Source organism: Muscardinus avellanarius, assembly GCF_963383645.1.
Source record: "Muscardinus avellanarius genome assembly, chromosome: 15".
NCBI lineage: Eukaryota > Metazoa > Chordata > Mammalia > Rodentia > Gliridae > Muscardinus > Muscardinus avellanarius.
The window spans coordinates 63,598,265-63,610,573 of record NC_137801.1 but is presented as its reverse complement, the minus strand read 5'-3'; positions in this window follow the sequence as shown (position 1 = coordinate 63,610,573).

Genomic DNA, 12,309 nt, shown 5'->3' with positions numbered 1-12,309 from the left:
GTGGTGCTGCATCTAATGTGTGCTCACAGTTTGAGAGTTTATTAACCTTTATTTTTTCTAACTATTCCATAGCAAAGAAAAAATATTTCTGGAGGCCCAAAGGCCAAGACTGGCATTGCTGCTGTTGGGAATCTAGTTGGAAGAGATCACTCTGGATTGTGGGATTAGGGAGAAGAATGTCTGAATGGGAAATTCATTACCCAGGAATTACAAACTGAACCTGATGTTTTAAAATGGAGGCACAGGGAGCAAATCAGGAGAAAAAGTCCCTCACATAACACTTGTTCTGACGATCATTATGGATTCCATTTTATTAGGTCTGGCCACATTTTTGACAGCTCTTGACCTGCAAAACTGTCATATGGTTCAATGTGGCAGGTCCAGTCTACTTCCTGCCACTCATTCATGTGACAAATAGCAAGAGAATTGTTCACCTCTAGTGTTACAGGCACTGCTCAGGTGCTAAGAACAAAGCCAACAGCAAGACCGACAAAAATGCCTGCTCTCATACAGTTTATTCTAGTGAGAAGACTCAGACAATAAGTAAAATAAATAAGTATAATATGTTCGATGGTGGTACTTGCTATGAAGAAGAAGTGCTATGGGAAGGATCAGGTTAATGGAGAGAATGGAGAGAGCATGGGAAACTGCCTTCTTTCTCCTTCCATTCTTCCTCCTTCTCCTCCTCCTCCTCCTCCTCCTCCTCCTCCTCCTCCTCCTCCTCCTCCTCTTCTTCTTCTTCTTCTTCTTCTTCTTCTTCTTCTTCTTCTCCTTCTTCTTCTCCTCCTCCTCCTCCTCCTCCTCCTCCTCCTCCTCCTCCTCCTCCTCCTCCTCCTCCTCTTCTTCTTCTTCTTCTTCTTCTTCTTCTTCTTCTTCTTCTTCTTCTTCTTCTTCTTCTTCCTTCTCCTCCTTCTCCTCCTCCTCCTCCTCCTCCTCCTCCTCCTCCTCCTCCTCCTCCTTCTCCTTCTGAACCCAGGGGCATTCTACATGTAAACACACCCCTCAGGAATCCCAGCCCATTTAAATTTTCATTTTTCAAACAGGATTCTAAGAGTTTCACTGTAAAGCTGTCTTGAAACCTATAATCCTCCTGTCTCCGCCTTCCAAGTACTGGGATTGCAAGCATGTGCCACCATGCTTGGTGGAAACTGTCATTTTAAAGAGTTGGACAGCACAGTCTTCATGAAATAGGTGACATCTGAGTAAAGACCTGAAGCAAGTGAGAATGTGTCAGGTAAACACATATGGAAGAACCTTCTAGAAGAGGGAAGGGCAAGAATAAAAACCCCAAGCTCCACCAAAGTTGGGAACAAACCTAGCTCAAGAGATCAGGGAGGCCATGTGTTGGAGCAGAGAAAAGAAAGGAGAGATTATTGGAGACAGAGTCAGAGAAGTAATAGAGGACCAGTTGTACAGGACTCTATAGGACCTGGCCAGGACTTTGGCTATTACTTGGAGCGAGGGTTGTCTCAGAGGAGTGTCTTGATTGAACTCATGTGTTTAAAAGATCACTATGGTTTCCATACTGAGAACAGAATGTAGGCTGGGAAGGTAAGAGAGAAGAGACCTGGGAGGCTGAAGCCACAGTCCAGGTGAGTGAGGATAGGTAAGTGAGGACATTGGTTCTGGACCAGCGTGGGCCATCTAACACATGACCCATGGCTATGCAGTTGCCACACTGCACAGACATGCATGGGTAGGTGGGTCTGGATTCCAGGCAGTGGACCAGGTGCCAGCCCAGAGCCTGAGTGTGGAGCCACATCCTTTTCACAAAGGCTCTCTCTGCTCAGGAAATAAATCATGGGGGAGAGACTCTTCTAAATTTTACAAAAGCAATACCATATGGACCAGTAACAGCTCTGTGGCTAACCCAGGAGTATGGTGAGAAGTGCTTAGACTCCAAGTGTATCCTGGATCAATTCCATTAGCTCTACTGACAGATTGGATGAGGGTGTGAGAGAAAGGAAGGAATCAAAGGAAACGCTAAGTCACTGCCTGAGCAAATGGAACAATAGCTGTCCCCTTTGCTGAGACGGGAAAAGACAGAAGAAGCAGGCTGATGGAAGGCAGAGATTCGCACATATAAAGCCAAAGATGCCCAGAATACATTCAGATGGAGATGGTCCAGTAGGCGGCTGGATGTGAGTCTTGTGTCGATGGCTGACATCCATTGGAGGCTCACTTAGATGATATAAAAAGATCTATTTCCTTAACCTTCGATTATTTTGGTCATGCAAAGTGGCTCAGGAAGCGCACTGGCAACTGCAATTGGTAACAGCCTGAGGGGTCAGCAGGCACCTGAGACTCCACACTCAGGGGGCACTGCAGAGATTAGGCACAGGGAAAGCTGGCCCAACTCAATCAGCTTCCTGCCATGTTCTCCTCTTTAGAGAAGGGAGCTAGTAAGGAAAAAGTTGTGTTGAGAAGAAACAACCAGCATAGGTTCAAGCTAAGCATGGTGGCACTTGCCTGTAGTCTAGCTACTCAGAAATCTGAGGCAAAATAATGACTTGAGCCCTCAAGTTCAAGACAGTCTGAGCTACATAGTAAGGCCACATTTCAAAAATGAACAAGCAAGCACAAAAATAAACAAAATAAACATTATAGGCACAGATGTCAAGTGGTCTGAGCTTAGAAGCTAGGTGTTTAGGGACTTGGGGAGAAGCATTAGCTCCCTAACAGCATGTGAAATTGAGTCCACAAGGAATTCAGAAGAAGGCTAGCCATCTTTGTAAGCTTACCAAAGAGTTTGCAAGGTCATTCAGCTGACAATCCTGCTTAGCTGTACAGTTCTGTTCTCTAACCCCACTGACTCATAGGTCAAGGTCTGGCCCTGTCATATCTGGATTAAAGTGAGATTATTTACTCCACCCCACTCGCTTCCCAATGTAAGATGTGTTCCTGCCCAACCAGATGAGATCTTTCCTCCTCCTTACAAAGTAAGTCTGACTCCTCCCACCTCACAGAGCAGTAATCTCTATGGGGATCTAGGAGACTCTGCCCTGCTTACCACAGGTGAGCTCAGGGACCAGACAATGAATTGAACTACCCAAGACAGGGCCACAAGGTCCAATGTGACTCCATCCCAGCAGTGACAGTGCTCCTTTTCTCCCCCCAACCTTCAAAGCCAAGGGACCCAGTACCCTGTAGCAGAGGGTATAGCTATGGTGCAAGGATACACTCTCCCATCCCTTGTCCCTCTATGCTCAAGGGTCAAGAAGTCTCCCTGGGGAACAGGAGTCCCTCAGGAATCCCTCCTTGTCAGCACTGCTTAAGAACTCAGCTCACACCAGCCTTCAAGGATGGGTGTCCATGGTAAGGATGCCAAGGCTCGGTGTCCTTTCTTTCCTTTCCAAGTCCTCTGAGCCCGTATGGATTGGTCACTAATCCCTAGAGGGAACCCTAGTGCACAAAGGATCACTTTTCCTCTTCTTCCCCCTTGATCATGGGATGGTCATCTTCCATCCAATAACTGCTGTAGATTTTGATCTGCCCTTTCGTACTCTGCCCCAGCCATTACATATGGCTGCAAGGGGGTTCCCGATAGATGAAGTCCAATCCTATCATTTTCAAAGCCCCTCTAAGTTTTGGGTAGCCTGATGGCTTTTTGCTTGGCAGCTGGTCTCTGACTAGGTCTACGGGCCTAGCAGGCTGACCCAGGAACCCCACAGGCAAGTCCTTTGGCATGCTCCTTACTGGTGTTGGCCCCCACTCCCCTTAGCCTTGGCACTGAGCCTTCTATCACTGTTTATTAACAGTCACAGGGTACACTGGCTGCCTACAGGCTCTCCTAAACCCAGGTTTTTCCTCCTGGCCTTGGACATAGCCCACTTCCCAAGGTAGGTTGACCAAGCCAAACGCCAATTTGCACCAAGATTCAAATACATCTGTTCTGTTTTGCCCAGGAATCTGCTGAGCCTTTCAGACTGTGTTTTTTTCAGACTCTGGATATTTTCCCCATAGTTTAGAACTGAGAACTCCTCCATATCTTGTCTGACAAAATGCTGTCAGGTTGACACGGCAGATTTGTCCACCCACTTTTCCTTTGTGGGCTTCCTCTACCCCTCTTGAGACTGGGAAGCTGTCCCCAGCCTGCCTGGGGTCTTTCAGTCATGCTGGCAGAGCAGGCTATGTCCAAGTGCCTGCAGCTCTGGCAAGGGGATTCAACTTTTGCAGCTGGGGTCTCTAGGAAGTGACATGCCCCACACAGGTATGTAAACTTACTGACTCTGAGCCTAGTTCAAGATAGGGGTTGGTGTGTCTGCTGCTCCCTCCTGGTCAGCAATTCTAGAAACCTCACTATATAGCTAAGGGTTCTGCATTAGGGATCTACTGCCTGTCAGGTGCAGGTTAACTTCATAGGCCCCCTGATCCTGAGTAGGGGGATTTACTTTCTTTAATACATGCTCAGTGGATAGAGTTAACTGCCTCTCCTTAATGGATAATCCTAGATCCTTAACATTATAGGTGCTAGGCATGGTTGTTCAATCCCAATACTTAGGAAGCTAAGACAGGAGGATCGCAGGTTCACAGCCAGCCTCAGCAACTCAGTGAGGCTCTCAGCAGCTAAGCAAGATCCTGTTTCCAAATAAAATTGGGCTAGGTTTGTAGCTCAGTGGTAGAATGGTTCTGGGTTCAATCCCCAGCACCACCAAAACAAACAAACAAAAACATAGGTAACTTTTTTTGTCATATGCTTGATTCCAGATAATCTGACAAGAATTCCTTTTATGATCACCGCCTCTCAGTGAGTATAGTATCATGGAATTTTCTGGTTATTCCATACTCCTACCAACACTGAGAACTGAGCATTGGAATTGAAATGGCCATCTCAAGGAGAAAAGCACAGCCACCATCAGCCTTTCCCCTAAAGAGAACGTAGAAGTGCTGGTGTCCAAGATAATACAGGGCAAAAGTGATGGAGTGCAGCCTTTTGACTATTGACCTTCTGTCCAAAGATGTCTGCACCAAGTGACAATTGCTCAAGTCTGCACAGAGCTTTAAGGAGTTGTCTAAGAGTGCTCACAAGTCTGTAAGTGATAGGGAAAGATGAGGGAGCTCAAGAGCCTGAGTCAGGGGGTAAGAAGGCTTTATAGGGACAAGAGGCCCTTGAGACGGACTCCCTGGATTTAAGTCCTACTCCGCCAGCTCACAGCCTGTGAGACCCAGGCATGGTGGCCCACCTTCCTAAGCTCTAGTGCTCTCATATGCAAAGGAAGGTGGTTTTTTTAATCTATTTCCTAGAGCTGAAGAGATCAAGTGGGAGAAGGATGTGAAGTGGGTATGAACACCCAAATGTTGTCTTTGCCAGTGTGTGATCTGAAGTTACACACTTCTGCCAGCTCTTCCCTTCTCCTGACAGGTCTGGGTATTATAGACTAACAGGAACCATGAGTTCCATGAAAAGCAGTTCATATGGCATAATGTCTGGCGTGTAGCAAGTTCTTTATTTTCTTTCTTTCTTTTTTTTTAAATCTACCCTTGAGCTACACTCAATTTTTTTTTTCTCGGAAATAGGATCTCACTAAGTTGCTCAGGCTGCCTTGAACCTGCAATCCTCCTGTGTTAACCTCCCAAGTACTAGGATGATGGGTGTGTGCCACCATCCCTGACTTTTGTTGGTGATGGTGGTGAGTTTGTTTTTGTTTTTTGTTTTGTTTTGTTTGCAAGTTCTCAATATATGATAGAGAAGAAAATCATTTCCATTGATAAAATTATGAGTCATGAAGATCCCTTCAAGCTCCACTTCATATGAGTTATTTAAAAAGTAAGCTGGGATGCTAACAAGTTAAAGTGTGCTATCTCTGGTCCAACATGGAAACCTACCCTTTTTTCTTTAAAAGGCCCACCAGGCTGCAAAGCCACCTTGGCCAGATACAGAGGGGCAAGTACAAGAGCATTAGGGCACTGTCCATCCACAAAGCAGGGCAGTGTTGTGATGCTGAAGGTGGTGACTAATTCTGGACCACAAATCATTGGTGTGGTTTAAGGAGCCCCTCCTTCCTGGTCCGGTGGCTCAGCACGTGGGCAAACAATGGCACACCCAACTCATGTAGCTTGGACTCACTGGGTGAGGGGAAGTGGTATGCTGGGGAGGGGTAGGCAGGAAGGGGGAGAGCAATAATCCTGAGACAGAGAAGGGCAAGAAAGCCAGGCTGCAGAAAGGCAAAACCCGGACTGCTCGGCGCCAGCCAGCTCCTACTCTCCTGAGATCACAAGTTGCTCAGCTGCCAAACAGGAAGTGACAAGGGCAGCTGATTCCACAGATGATATGAAACTCAGGGTTCACACTGAGTAACTGTGCACAGAGCACCCAGGCCCGAGGGGGAGGGGGCAGAGCTGTAGCAGGAGCCTGCAGCTTCAAACCAAGTCCACACTTTGGCAAAGAGGACACTGTGGCTTTCACAGCCATTTCAAATCCATTTCCCCTTTGTGACTCTCATCACACCCTCATGTGAGAATATGGCAGCTCTTTCTCATCCCATTGTAGGGAAAGGCACATAATTTGCATACAAGGTCAGGTGAGGGATAATTTGCATACAGGTCAGGTGAGATCCATATCATCCCATGGGTTCTTGCACACCCTAAAAATATACAATGTGATCCTTCAAATATACAACAAGATCCATGAAAGAAGTATACAATGCAAAATGAAACAAGGAATTCATAGGACTCAAGGATTGTTAGTTCTGATGGTAAGAAGAAGAGATGAGTTAGGACCAGTTGCATAAAAGAAATCGCCATACCTTCTCTGTTACACAAAATCTTTGTGGGGTTTGAAGTAGCCAGTACAATTGACATTTGTGTCTGCTTTCATTGGAAACATAACTATTGCCAAGGTTAATCTAGAGTTGGGATATGTTAAAGCTGCTCCCATGAAGTTTCATGATTGGACCCAAATACATGTGCGTGAGGGAGGATAAAGGCAATATGAAGGTTAATCCACACAAAGGCTTGGAGTCAGGCTCCTAGAGCACTTTAGGTGTGGAACATTCAGTCACATCTGTGAGCACAGCAGACTTTCTATCAAAAACAAAAACAGAAAACTTCCTTTAGTTTTAAAGATGATATTGCTCAAACAGAGGGGCCTATTGGAGATCACTCTGGAATATCCTAAAACACCTAGGGTGGTGGAAAAGCATGGCAGAAAAAAGCCTCCAAATTTTAAAATCATACCGATTTTGCTCACCTTGTTAAAAAGCTTTTGAGTCTGGGAGGAGGGAAAAGAATGAAAACAGACTGTGGCCTTCATGGACCAAGAAATGGCCCTTTTTGATCATATCAATAGCAAAGTAATTATAGCCACATAATTGAAAGGAATTTGGTCTTTACACAGGGCAAAACTTCCCCAAGAAAATATAGGAGCTATTACTTTAAGACTATTTGAATCGTTTCTATGTCTGCAATCTCTGTTTCAGTTTCATTCTTCTGTTCCACTAAATCTTTGAGCCATGGTTCATCATGGATGCTCATAAGAGCTGTATCTTCCAAACCAGCCCCCACCAAGGGACAGCATTTCTACCTGACCCCTGTGATTTTTAAAGGTGGGGACCCTCCTTGTCTGGGTGTGTGATTTCTGGCCCTGATCAGCCAGCTGATAGTACACAGGAAGTTGCCAGGGTTTTTCACTGAAACCATCAATTTGCTCTTTGCTAAATATGTAAAGGTTCCTTCTTAAAATGACCATGGGCTGTAATCAGTGGACATAGGTCACTGGGCAACTCTGAGTAGTCAGATGTCACTTGTGCTGAGTTTGAGGAATAAGACAGGAAATTCTGATGAAGGAGCCAGGTACCAGGAGAAGTGCAGTGGACACACACGCACACCCCTGGGACTCCGGCTGATCCCTGCTCTCTTCTTACTCACTGGGACTCCTTCCTTTCTCCTCCTCCTCCTCCTCCTCCTCCTCCTCCTCTTCCTCCTCCTTCTGATTGAACCTAGGACCTCACCCATGCTGGACAAGCACTCTACAAGTGAGCTACTTCCCTGGCCCTTTTTAACTTTATTTTGAGACACAATCTCCCTAAGTTGCCAAGGTGAGCCTGGAACTTACAATCCTCCTCCTGCCTCAGCCTCCCAAGTAGGTGGGATTACAGGTGAATGCCACCACATCTGAATCACGGTAGTTTCTGAACCCTATACTTCTATCTACAAAGACAGGATGATGGTATCTACTGTGGGGTATTCTTGTCAAAACTGGGCTCACAAGTACCTGGTTCATGGTAGGCAGGTGTTGATATTTAATATAGTTAAATAGCAGCGATAATAATTGTTAAATTACTTTAAAGTAGGATCTGTAGTGTCTGACAGTTGACCATGGTAAACTAACTAATGTCCCCTCAAAGATACCCATAGTTTTACTATCTGTCCTAGAACTTAAGAATGTGCTCCTTTACATGTGTATAGGGAAAAAAAACCTCTATATTCTGAACATTTTATTCATTTCTGATTAACATGTAGATTTTTTCTTCTCCATACCAACCAATTCTCTAACACCAGCTGGGGTTCCTACCACTCAATTCAGTTCTGACACTATTTACCTGGGGCTTGCAAGTCCTACAGGTTAAGGGCTCAGTCCTATAAGACTGCTCCTATTTCAGTCACCATTCACAAGTCCAAGCTGTCATCATATTTCTGATTAGCCAGCGATAAGTCAGAGGTCCCATGATCCCTCCACTGATGCCATAATTTGTTAGAATAGGTCACAGAACTCGGGGAATCACTTACTATGTTTACTGGTTCATTGTCAAAGAATATTCTGAAGGACACAGATGAGAAGGTGTGTAGGGGGAGGTCTGCAAAGCTCCTGAGTGCAAGGGATTTTAATCCTGTGGAATTGGGGTGCATCTCCCCCTCCCCCGGCACATATATGTGTGTGTTCACCTACTTGTAAATTCTCCAAACCCTGTACTTGAAGGATTTTCAGAGGGTTTATCATGTAGACATTACCGATTATTATCTCAAGGTTCAGTTCCTCTCCCCTCTTCAGAGGATGAGAGCTGAGGTTGGGGGTTCCAAGCTTCTAATCATGGCATGTTCTTTCTGGTGACCATCCCTATCCTGAAGTCACCCCAGCACCTAACAAGAGTTGCCTCATTAGAACAAAAGGTGCTTCCTCCTGCCCAGGAAAATTCTGAGAAATTTAGGAACTCTGTGTCGGGAACCAGAGTCAAAGGCCAAATACTAGAACAAAAGATGCTCTTAGTTCCCTGTCACTTAGGAAATTGCAAGAGTTTTAAGAGCCCATGTCAAGAACCAGGATAGAAACCAAATATCAGAGCACAAGATGCTACTGGCACCCTATTGCTTAGAATATTACAAGGTGCTTAGGGCTTGTGTTTCAGGAACTAGGAAAAGAAACAAATGTATATATTTCTTATTTCATGATAAAGGTAAAGGGACTTTGCAGAGGTGGTTAAATCAAGGATCTGGAGAAGGGAACAATATCTACGTTAATGTTCCTGATTATAATCACACGGGCCCTCATAGGAGGTAGACAGGAGGTGGCTAAAGAGAGACATGAGGGCCGAGGGGGGGCTAAAGCAAGTGATGCAGTCAGTCTCTGGAAGCTGAAAAAAGCAAAGAAAATCAGATTCTACACTCAGAATCTCCATCAGGACCCATCTCTGCTGCCACCTTGACTTCAGCACAGTCAAATCCAGTTTGAACATCCATCCTGCTAAATGATTAGAGAATAAAATCTGTGCTGTGTGCCACTGAGTTTGTGATCATTTGTTATAGCAGAAAGAGGAAACTCATACAATGATCATGACGCCAATTTTCCTGGATGGTCCTCAAAGCTGGCTGTGGACGTGATTCCCAACAAAACAACCTGTTACATATTTCTGGAAAAAGATTACCATAGATTTTTTATATACCTGTTTAGTAGCAAGTTCAAAAGTCGGCAAATGGGAAACTGCATAGAATGAGAAGAAGCAAAGCCCTGAGGCAGACCCTACATCACTGTTCTCAGACTTGTTGTGCATTGGAATCACCTGGGTTCTTGTTGAAATGAAGATTCTGAATCAGGAAACCTGGGGCATGGCCTAGGACTCCGCATTTCAACACATTCCCAAATGATGTGACACTTCTGAGCTCCAGGCCACACTCTGAGAAGCCAAGATCTTGAAGATCACTTTGAAAAAAATTCACTTAATTGGCAATGAAGAGACTTCCCTTAAATGGATCTGCCATTAGCTAAGTTCCCAGTTCTCTCTAGCTCTTTCTGAAACTCCTGACAGGTGTCAAGTAGTACTCACAGCTACGAGCACGCCATTCACTTTCATTTCTACCAAGCAAACTATACAGATTGTCTACAGTAACTCGATGGCATCTGCACCCCAGCTAATGCATCCCAGTAATAATGTAATATAAGCTCTACCTGTTATTCAAATTATCTGATGAAACAGATGACTTAAACCAATGAAATATGAGTGCAGAGAAAAATGGATCTCTTACAATGAAAACTAAGTCAATGGCTTTGGAAAGAAAAAAACAAATGTATATAATCATAAAATGTTAATCCACATGTAGGTAAATGGAAGGGGGAGTCATATAAATCTCTACACCTGAAATGACTTAAAAATATGTATGAGTTTCCACTCCTATTTTAAGGAAACCAACACTTAACCTGCCAGTGCCTCATGGATAAAATTCATACAAGCTGGGCAGGTGGCTCAAGTCTCCCAGTAGTTAGGAGGCTAACCTAGGAGGATCACAGGTTTGAGTCCAGCCTCAGGAACTTATCAAGACCCTGCTTCAAAACAAAAAGAGGAAATAAAAATAAAAGGGGCTGGGGTATGGCTCATAAGTAGAATGCCCCTGAGTTCCATCCTCGGTACAAAAAAAAAAAAAAGTTTACAAGAAAAGTCATAGAAACGTGTCTACTTTTTAAGTTAAAATGCAAAACGTCAAGTGACTGTTGCCAGCCCCAACAATGGTGGCAGGTGTGCTGGTTCACATTTCAGACCTTTGCCTTCACATACATACCACTTCAGATTTTACCTAGTACCCTTGGTCGAGCCTCCACACCCAAACCTGGCGGGCTGTGATTATTCTCTTACAGATGAAGAGCGTGAAGCTCAAAAAGAAAGCAGTGCATCGACTCGGTTCTAGAACCAGTTAAAACCTCAACATCCTGGCCTGGGGCCAAATCATGGTACCCTGTTCTTTATAAAAGGGGCCCCTCATTCTATATAGCGTAGGACCGATGCTATACGGTTTAACATATATTTAACTCTAACAGTCACGTTAAGGAATACACATAACAATATTGCTAAGCATACAGGACATCCTATTGTGGCATTTAAAGAGGGAAAGAGTTTGCATGTTGTGTTCGCTAGGGTCAAGGAGTAAAATGAAAACAAAATCATATCAAATTGAAGGAAGTTTGAGACAGAAATAGTCCAATAAGGATGCTGGATCGAGATGGCCCCAGAGACCCCACAGTGGTTTCTCACCAGTGTAAGTGCTGCCTGAAGATAACATCATGTGGCTGAGGGCTGAATAAAAAATATATATTTATATTTATATATATATATATATATATATATATATACCCACACACATTCTCAATCTGGTTGTGATGAGCAATGGAAACCTCACTTTCATGAAACTATGAAGGCAAAGGGGCCCGTATTCAGTATCATCTGAGTCACCTTCTGAGAGAGAAGGCTGCTTGTTTACCCAGGCTTCAGAGGTGGACACAGGTGAGCCGGGATGCCCTCGGGAGCCCGCCAGCCTGTCCTTGTGCAGCTGACACAGTGCAGGGTCCCCGTCTATCTGGGAGGCTCTTATAGAAAGAGTGAAGCTTCCACATGGCTACACGGATGTTCACTTAGCGGCTCTTCTGCTCCTTCTCCTCCTCCTCCTCTAACTCAGGGACATTCTGAGCTATATACCCTAGCCCTTTTTTTATGTTTTTGTTTTGAAACAGGTTCCCACTAAGCTGCTGAGGGTCTCAATAACTTGTTGAAGCTGTCCTCAAGCCTGCAATCCTCCTGCCTGTTTCCCAAGTACTGACATTATAGGCATGCACCACCACACCTGGATCCTCCTTCTTCTTTTTAAAGAGGTCACAAGGGACAGTGAATGCCAAATCTCAACACAAGCTAATAAACAACTTGTGCCTTCTGATTCAAGTTGGCAAGCCAAACATACTCCTTTATATCTCGGCTCTTTCCAAATTCTACCTAAATGGCAGTAAAGAAGGACAAGAACGAATGGAAGGATGAGAAAGGATCAGCCTGCCCAGGGACAACAGTTAGGAACAGTGGCTCAGAGAAAGCTGCAGCAGAGCAGGGAGCCCAG